Source organism: Rhagoletis pomonella, unplaced genomic scaffold (assembly GCF_013731165.1).
Source record: "Rhagoletis pomonella isolate Grant_MI unplaced genomic scaffold, Rhpom_1.0 Rhpom_scaffold_00007, whole genome shotgun sequence".
Taxonomy (NCBI): Eukaryota; Metazoa; Arthropoda; class Insecta; order Diptera; family Tephritidae; genus Rhagoletis; species Rhagoletis pomonella.
In genome coordinates this window covers 47966005-47976691 of record NW_023458561.1, presented here as the reverse complement: position 1 = coordinate 47976691, position 10687 = coordinate 47966005, and the positions used below count along the sequence as shown (strand labels likewise).

Genomic DNA, 10687 nt, shown 5'->3' with positions numbered 1-10687 from the left:
GTCTAAAAAATCAGATGGACGTGAAATAATTATGCGAAATAACAACAATAAAGACAAAGTTAGTTAGAATTTATAATAAAAAAAAAAATATATATATATATATTTTTAAGGCTCGAGGTACTTTTTTATGTAATTATAGTCGGTGTTGCCCTTTTTGACTAAAATTAAAGTCTAAAAAATCAGATGGACGTGAAATAATTATGCGAAATAACAACAATAAAGACAAAGTTAGTTAGAATTTATAATAAAATATATATATATATATATATTTTTAAGGCTCGAGGTAGCACCCAGGTTACTGAGTTTTAGTAGACAGTTCTGACCACTCGGCTATCACGGATGTCGAACTCGCCTGCATCGAGAAATTTAAATCCCTTCGTAAGCACAACAACATCCATTTAGCAGGGGTACCCGGAGGACTGTCTCGCAAGCGAGGCGAGAACCATCACTCAATCAATTGGCCCTGAGCTGTTCCTGTGAGTGGATCCCAAGATGTACTTTTAAGGAAGAGCTCAGGGAATAGAAGAACGCGAAGGGGTCTAAATGGCGTGGCTTAGTAGGACTGCGTCAGGCAATGAGTCTATTGGCATTTTACTTTGGTAGGCACCAACAGCTCAAATATTTTACGAACTATCAAATATTTTGCTACGCTAATCAGCTGTGAATTGAGTGGTTTGCAACAAGTGTTGCAAATTCAACTAAAGTAGTCGCAAGTTTGCTCTTGCATAAATTTGTAATACCAAATGCACAAGATGGCGAACAGCCCCAATGAAATGATATTGACGCTAGAGCGGGTTGGTAGGAGCAAATAAAATTATTTTTTTTTTTTTGGGAAAACAAGCGTTCGCTGCAAATGGTAATGCCATTATTGCGAAATTTTTAGGCATAACATCTAAGTTAGGTACAAATATGAATAAACCACTCAAAAATAACAGCAAACCTATTATGTATTGGCAGTGGAAGGTGAACTACATTTTTAGATGATCTCGAAAATATTTTGGTAAACAAGAAATACAGTAAGTATCTGAATATGCCATGTTAAGAAGCTTGTGTTTTTTTTTAAATAAGTATAGATTTTTATACTAAATATTGTATTTTATTTTTCGGCCATAATGTTCAAGATTTTTGGTCTAACGATCTTGAGCGAGTACATTTTTTGTACAACGGCTTTTTTTTTGAATTCCAATTGTAGCAATCCCGTGATTGACAATACATAATAAAATATTTAAATTTTTAAGGCGTAAATTGCGTTTCGCTTGGTTCATTCGCCACAAAATACCGTACAATATATGTACATATGTTGTATGCATCCTTTTTTTGCTACTAATTTCATTAATTGTTTTTCATGCTTTTTTCGACAAATAAAGACAGTACTGCACACAGCAATGGCATTTTTTCTTGTTTTGTTTTTTTTTTTTTTCTTATCCATCTAAGTATGACGCCAGCCAAAAGGCACTGCCCACACTCTTGCTGTTTTTGTAATTGGCAAATGTCCAAATCACATGATCTTCAGAAGATGATGATATTGTTTTACTACATACTTGGGTACACACCTCCTTCTGACGTTATGTATTTTTAGCTAGTTTGCAAATTTGCCAGCCATAAAACAACACCATTCTGCAAAAATTTCAAAAATGGGGGCCAACGTTAGACAACATTTGGCGTTCAAGGCAACAAAACAAATTTATATTTATGTACATATTTGCAAAACAAAGATTTTATTAAATCAACGAAAAAAATAAATTTAATTTATTTTTCAACAGTGGTCTCGTCATTCGAGCGATGGCAAGTGGCACGTTTTCGCCAATTTAGTATGTACATACGTATTTAGGTATGTACATACATATGTATATACAAATCAAATTTTTATATATCTACATACATATACATATATGTACATATGTATGTGGTAAATATGTAATTAAACGATTTTGTATTTCAATTAGCGCTAAGACGGCAAGGCGCACGGATATGGACGATAGATAGCATGCGATTGTGCTTACATACATACATATGTATGCAAACGAACACGTAACGTCGAGGCGGGACATATGATATTATTGTTCGCATTGAGAGGGCTCGAATGCCATCTCTTACGATCAGTAAAAAGGTAAGGGATTTCAATGGTATTTTCCATTCTTATTCAAGATATACTAGAGCTTTTATCTGGGTGAGTTTAGATAAAAATTTCAATTTCCTAAGGCCGAAAGCCTCGATCTGCCATCCAAAAGGGAAGGGAATTGATTCAAACATTCTACATAATTTTAATTCGAATTATCTAATGGTAATAGCGATAGAAGAAGACGGCAAGTCTCTTGCTTCATGGCTCAAACCGTTGAGGCGCCACCTAAGTATGTATGTATGTGAAGAACTGCAAGCAGATGTTTGGAAAAGTAGTAGATAAATAGAGATTAATATGAGGTGTGCCCCAGGGTTACCAAATTGGTAGAAAAAAATTGGGTTGGTAAAAGGGTATTTTTTTTTCATTTGGAAGATTTTTGTTCAAATATTTTGTTAAAAAACAAAAAAACAAATTAATTAAAAAGGTGTAACCTAAATTAATTGGTTGACAGTATGTATGTAGTATTTTAAATGATTCTTTAAATAAAAAGAAAAAAATCGACAGGTATATAATTAGACACTATGATTGTTGGCAAAAAAATTTAAAAAATCTACGCCAGTTTACATTAATGGTAATTGTTAAATGAAAACAAAAAAAAAACACAAAAGACCGGCGGCAACAAATTTAAAAATCAACGGGAATTTTTAGCTGCACATTGTTGGTTATACTAAAATTCCATGGGCTGCATACCCAAAATTGTTTTAAAAATTCAGAGCAAGAACTTCGAAAATTAGAGGAAAATAAAAAAATTTAGACATCTTGTTGTAAAAAATTTAGAGCTCTTTAAAAGTAAAATTTGTAATTGTGACCCGGTTAAAACGAGTGGAGTACGAAGTATGTTCGATATTTTTTTTTTCTTTGGAAGAAACTACCTGCAAAGAAATTCCCAAAGATCAACACGGGTTTTTACTAACTTCAAACTGGCACTTTGTTATACTAAAATACCAACTTGTATGAAAATTTATTGAATTTTCCTGAGTTTTGCACGAAGTTAAGAAATTTTTAATGTATTTTGTTGTAGTAAATAACAATATTTTTATAAAAAATTCGCGGAACATTTTAAGCAAAAATTGTTAAATACACTGTGAAAAACTCCCTGTGCCAATAATTTTGTGTGAAATGTATAATTTGGTGTGATTTTTATTTAAATTTTGCAAATGTTTTAAGTAATTTAGAAACATTACACTGTGCGACACCAAAAAATACCTGGTAGGTCTTTTCGAGTAAAACATGAATAGAAATATGAAATTTGCCAAACACCCCCAAAATCTTGATTTACCGTACTTTTGCGCACTGCCTGCAACTTAGTTGATCATGAATCGAGTTTCCGCTTATTGCTGGGTTCAAAAAGAAGAAGCTTGGGCCTTTCGAACGATATATATGCGAATAAAGAAGCCTTAAGAGATCTGTGCACATTTACCCAAAAATTATTATTTTTTTTTACTTTTTTTACTTTTTTTGCCTTTTTTCAGTTTTTTACGCACTATTTTATAAGAAAAGCATACTAGTCCTAAATTGATTGTAAATCTAAATTTAATAATAAAAAAACGAGCGTTTATCTTCAAAAATCGGACGAAAGTTTACTGAGTTATTTAACTTTTTATGAAGACAAAATTTTAAAAAAATATATTTTTTTTGGCTATAAAACTCAAAAATTTTTGCTTTACCGGACTGACCAGCAAATATACATTAGCGTGGGCCGAAAATCCGCTTTTTTATAATTTTGATTGGTAATAGCAAAAATATGGTTCATTATGCTTTAAAAGAAAATCTGTGTGAAATTTGGAATTTTTTGTCAATATCTTAGGCTCGCCCAATTCTATCAAAGTTCAATATGCTCAAAAAATAAAAATTAAAAAATAATAAATAAATAAATTAAATTAATTAAAACATTTTTTTTACTGAAATACATAATTTGGTATATGGACCTTTTTTGTAGACTCGAATTAGTTAAAAAAAAAAATTTAGTACTTGAACTTTGATGGACTTGGGTGAGCCTAGGATATTGACCAAAAATTTTCAAATTTCACACAGATAGTTTTTAGAGCATAGACCATATTTTCTCTATTACCAATAAAAATTCTAATTCGGCCCACGCTTTATGCTTTTTTGTGGCACTATGTTATCAATGAAGCTTCGTTTTATGAAAATTTGTAAAGATAAATGATTTTTTTTTTTGGTTTTTTGATAATACATATTCTATTTTTACAATGTTTAACTTTGAGTGTGCTCGTCCTTAAGTTATTTGTTTTTATTTTTTTTTTATTTTTGTACATACACAATTAGGGTATTCACAAGACGTGTTAGGCGTCGTAAAATCTTAAACTTAACATTTTTTATGTAAAATAATGCTTAAAACGGATTTAGAGGATCTCTAACTAAAACAAAATGTTTTTAAACTGATAAAAAATATATATCATTAAGATTTGAGCGGCAGCAAATACAATAACATTAAACTAATGTTTCACTTGATATTTTTTCACTCATCAATCAAAGAAAAACAGCATGTGCTTATTTACATATTTCTTAGCTAAAATTTGATTGTTTAAATTTTTCCTCTTCATCTGGCAGTTTGATATGTTTTCACAAACTCGCCCGGAAAAAAATGAGGCCGGCTTCAGGCTAGTGAGAAGCAACTAAGTATTACTCGCTCAAAGTGGCTCTCTTCTTCAGCCTCGGAAAAGAACAGACTTATTGCGCGTCCCGGTTTCAAGAATGCAAAAGTTGGAAACCCTGCCTAATGTTCATACATTTTTCATTGCTTGACCGAATTTATGCCACGCTTATGACAAATCGAACCAACAAAAAGGGTATTCAATGCTCGATTAAAAAAAAAATAAGTGTTGATGAATGACAAACATGAAAGACGAGTAAGTAACATCCGTTCAATTCATTCACAGAATGGTGAAATATCGCAACATACGAGTATGTACCTATTTACTAAGTTCACTGACTTCGAAAGGATCGAATGCTTGAGAACTGATTTTTAATGTTGTTTTACTTTAGTTACAGGTACATTTAGTATTTTGTTTACGTTTTAATTAAACATAAATTCCAGGAATGCGGAATTGCAATTATAACATTTCTTTCAAGTTAATAAATATGAGTATTTTGCACCAGCCTCAACCTCAACCAAAAACGAAAATACTAACAACAAACAAAAAGAAAACACACGGCTTAGCTGTATTGCTTTCGCTTTCATTTGGCTCGAGTAACGATTGTGGCAGTGAAATTTGAGACGATCGACTCGCATAACGGACATGCCAGACAACACGATGCAATACAGGCTTTTTAGCTGTTTAACGTCTACGTTCTTGGGAGCACGTATATTTTGGCAAAATTTCTGCAAACCTAAACACAAAACGGCCACAAATGCAAAACCAATGCAAAACTTGTGGGAACCCAAGACAGAGAACACCCCTTGGGTCCGCCATTGGCAAGGTGCCAATGTTTTACAACAGTTGGTGTAAATAACTGAAATCGAGTCATCGAGTCAGGTGACTTGATGCGTATTCAGCAAATTCGTACATTGACCTGGGATGCGTCATCGCGTAACTTTGAATAAATAAAAATAAAGTAATATCGCTGACTTGATAAGATAGCGTCAGAAAATTTGGGTTGGGAAACTACGACTCAAAATTTGTAAGCCGTTTTGAGAAATGTATGTATGTATGTAAGTGTCGAATTGGAACCCATTTCTTACGCTCAATGTTCAAAATGGGCTCCATCTGGGCAGCACCCCATCCAAGCATTTACGAAAAATAAATGTACCTATGCAATCGATTGGCCAGGATTGGTCACTTGTTTGCATCGTTTTGTCATTAGCCGTTTTTCCAATTGAATTTTCAAATCCTGCGATTAGTTCCGGGAGTTAGATGAAAATAAGGGACCAATCCTGACCAATAGACGACGTTTGCATATATATTTTTCTCGTAAATGCTTGGATCGATAAATAATATCGATGACAAAATCGATAAATATATTCGTTAAATAATATCGACAACAAAATCGGCACTAGAATCGATAAAAATATCGATAATAAAATGGACAAAAATTCGGTAACAAAATCAATAAATATTCGATAACAAAATTTATAAAAGTTTCGATAAAAAAACTGATAAAAATATCGATAACACAATCGATACTAAAATCGATAAAAATATCAACGAAATTGAAAAAATATCGATAACAAAATTCATAAAAATATCGGTAACAAAATCGATAAATAAACGATAAAAACCCCGATAAATAATATCGATAACAAAATCGATAAATAATATCGATAACAAAATCAATAAGAAAATCGATACAAATATCAATGACATAAGTGACCAATCTTAACAAATCGACAACCAATCGATTGCAAATATAACAAAATCGATACTAAAATCGACAAAAATATCGATACCAAAATCGATAAAAATTCGGTAACAAAATCGATATTACATCAATAAAAATATCGATAGCAAGATCGATAAATAATATCGATAATAAAATCGATAAATAATATCGATGACAAAATCCATAAATAATATCGATAACAAAGTCGACAAACAATATCGATAACAAAATCAATAAAAATATCAATAACAAAATCGATAAATATAACGATGAAATTAAGTGACCAATCCTAACAAATCGACGACCAATCGATTATATATATTTTTCTCGTAAATGCTTGGATAGGGTGATAGCACATACAATTTTCAACCCCTATTTTTAAAATTCGATTAAAAAAACGGCTAATAACCAAACGATGAAAATAAGTGACCAATCCTGACCAATCGATTGCATTCATTTTTTTCCTAAATGCTTGGATGGGGTGCTACCCAGATGGAGCCTTCAAAATGTATTTGTCATAAACCCAGCAAACATTGAGGTTAGTTATCGATTAGATAATGATTGGAGAACTAGCCACATTCTCCAATCTCAAACGTTTGAGATTGACTCGAAAAACTATCGAGAATCATAGCAATCTCAACAAAAATGGGACATAGTTCTCGACTCGAGAAAATATAAATTCTCTAATCGAATTCTAATGTTGATCTCTAATGGGACTCGAATTTGAATTTCAAACTGCTATTTGGCTTTATTAAATAAAACGCTTTGGTTTGTAAAATTTTTATTAAATGTATTTGCAATAAAATAATAATGAATTATTTGAACTTAAAAAAAATTATGATTCATTCATTTGGAATATTGCTTATTTACACTTATTTGAATTTGCTTTGTTTCTCTAATCGTTCTCGAATCGAATTCTAATGTAGTTCTCTAACTTCGTCATCGACTCGAGAACGATTAGAGAAATACCCTAGTTATCTAATGCAGAAATCCAAATTTCTCTAACGTTAGAGACTGTGTTTGCTGGGAAGACTCGCCTTCAAACTAAATTTTACTGGTTGCTTGCATATTTTGCGTGCGCATAGAAATTATAAGACAGCACACATATTTGCAATATTAAAGTACATATGTATGTACTTTATAGAAATAAAAGCTCAAAGATTCGCATTACGAATTGCCATTTAAAAACAATCAAGTCAATCAATTTCTTGCAAAGTCTATCGCACAAAAAATGCACGAATCGAGACTTTGAAAGTCAATGGTATTGCGTCAGTCGAAAATATTTGTTATGTAAGTTTCATTAAATCAGCCAGTAACCAACAACAATGGCACGAATAGAGTAGTTAATTAAACAAATAATTCAAAAACCATCACAGTAAACAAAATAAAAAAAAATTAAATAAAATAAATAAATCATAAAATAACTTGATTTCAAGGAAGAAATAGTCACAATAGGCAGTTAAGGGGTGTGGCCTCCAGTCAATGGAAATTTTCTGGAACATAAAGCAGAAAGAAGAGGAAATGTTTAGAACCAAATAAAAAATTGTTTGGCTTTTGTTGAACAGTGCAAAGTAAACAAAAAAAAAAAACATTTTTAAATATTATTTTGTCAATTAATATGTATTGGCATGTGTTGCGGTCTGTTGACTTTTTAATTGACGACTCTTTAATGATTTCACGAAAAAATGGGCGTGAGTGTCGGAGGTATTCGCTCAGGCTGCCCACAAATAATTACTGGCCATTTAAGATTGTTGTAAAGCCAATAGTTTTATCCATGCTTACTTGCCAATTCTAACGGAGCTAGTGGGTTTGCATAGCGTCAGTTTTCACAGCCATATTAGTTTTGCGGGGATACCAAATTCAGTCTTGTCGGATTACAGGCAACTATTTTTCGTGCTGTCGAAAGCGGCTTTGAAATCGACAAATATATAGTGTGTGTCGATCCTATTCTCGCGGGAGTTGCTCATTTTGTCAAGAGTCAGGGTCGTGCAACTGTAACTGCTTACTCAGCAGCCATATCCCCTTGCATTCCACAGTTAGGTGGATTCAAAGCAACGCTTGAAATCAGGGACCGTTGAAATTGGATTCATATTTTGCTGACCGAACTAAACCCTTATTTTATGAATCAAGAATAATCGTTATTTTTCGATTTTTATTTTTTCAATAAATTTTTGATCGTAATTTAAAATGTTTATTTTTATAGTAGATATATAATGGTAATTTTCGGATTTAGTTTTTTGCCTAACGATCGAAAATGGAAATGATCTATAAAACAAAAATAAAAAAATAACGATTAAATTTGACCGAAACAATAAAAATCTAAATACTAATAACGGTTATTCTTGACCGTAAAAATAAAAAAATAACGATTTTGTAATGATCTAAAAATAAAAATCTTGATATTTAACGGTTATTTTCGGTCTATGGGAAACCTTTATGACACTGACATTTTTTAGTAACAAGCTTACTAACTAGGAGGCAGTTATAAAAAAAAGTCTTTCGGATGTAGACAGGCCGAATTTTATTCCAGTTTTCATTTGTCAGTAATATGGCAGCACAGTGGGCAAAATAACTCAACAGGCTATGTAAAATGGATCACACGATTTGTACATTTGGCAGTCACAGAGTGGTGTTGTCTAGAAATTTTTATCGAGAATGAGTTGAGCTCAATAACAACTTTCCAAACAACACTCCTCCGTAACGGTGAAAATGTACAAATCGTATGGTCCCTGCCTTAGAACGACTAGCTTTATACATATGTATGTAGGCACTTACAATTTTCTACAAATTCAAAGTTCTTCGATGGCACTGCGCTTGCCAAACAAATTTCGCAATCATATTGAGCGGCATTGTTAATTTTTTATCAGCAAGTTATTTTCCATCATTTATAATAGCTTCTCAATATACATAACGAAGAAATTTTGGCACTCTCTAACAAGAGAAAGAGAAAATTATACTCTTTGTTAAAACTTAATAGGACTTCCGGCACAGTGAGCAAATTTCTCTCGCTTTCTCTGCCATATTGGTTTTTCGATTACGGAAACACAGTTCGTTGAAACGCAGTTGTAAATACACACCACTCATACAAACAAGCCGAACAAACCATTTTATAGTTCCTAGATAACTTAATTTTATCAATTCGCGTTTTGGTAAGCTTGTGTGTGTGTGTGTTTGCGTGTTATCAAAATCACCCTTTAATGCATACATATGTGGGTTAACTAAAAATAACCAGAAATTATTGCGATAGTAAAACCTTAAGTGTATGCCAAAGTGCTTCTAAATTAAGAATGACCTTGAATTTTATATTTAAAACTTCCAATTTCACATTCTCTCCTCCATACGACGGTATCCCAGAATCTGACTTATTTTGAGCCAAACACTTGGTTGATTGCACGCTTGCGCGCACAGTGAGTCGTACTTGTACATATATATATACAGTATTGGCCATATCTATAGCACCCCCATTTGCCACTTATGTTTAATTATTAGTTCTTAAGAGTTTTCAATTAAAATACAGTTCATTCTCAAACAAAACCCATTTAAACCCAAGTTTTAAACTTTGTAAAAAACTACAAAAAATTCATCAAATTTTCACCTAAATTTCAAACTTTTTTCTCTGGAGTGCTAGAATTTTTTTGAGTACGCAGTTTTATAGCCCATTCAATTTTCGTCTAACATTGTGCAAGTTTCAAGTGGCTAGAAATAACCGTTGATTTTTTAGAATTTTTGCTTCCATATAACGAATAAGCACAATTCATTTTTATATGGAAGAAACCCGCAAAATCTTCGACGAAAAAAATTCTAAAACATCAACGGCGACTTTTAGCCACTTGAAACTTGCACCTTATTAGACTAAGATTGAATGGGCTACAAAACTGTGTACTCAAAATAATTCTAACTCTTCTGAGAAAAACGTTTGAAATTTTATTGAAAATTTGTTGAATTTTTTTGTTGTTTTCAACAATGTTTAAACTTGGGTTTATATGGGTTTTGTTAGAGAATGAACTTTGAATTGAAAATTCCCGAAAATAAATAAATAAACATGAGTGGGAAACAAAATCACTTTGAAATGGGGGTTCTATTGTATTGGCCAATACTGTACCTAGCATTTGTATATGGTTCATTTGATGGTGGTTTTACTACTTACCTTTTTTGTCGAAGCAAAATTTTTGAAAGGCCAAATATTCCGCTCATTAATAAATAAAACTTGTTAAGAGAAGAAAT

At 32.0% G+C, this 10687-nt stretch overlaps 1 protein-coding gene across 2 annotated transcripts in view; it reads right to left on the bottom strand.

The window, feature by feature from the left end:
* LOC118742962 (RING-box protein 2) overlaps nucleotides 1-10687 on the bottom strand; it is a 71064-nt gene that overhangs the window by 6904 nt on the left and 53473 nt on the right. The gene's annotated exons all lie outside the window — the stretch shown is intronic.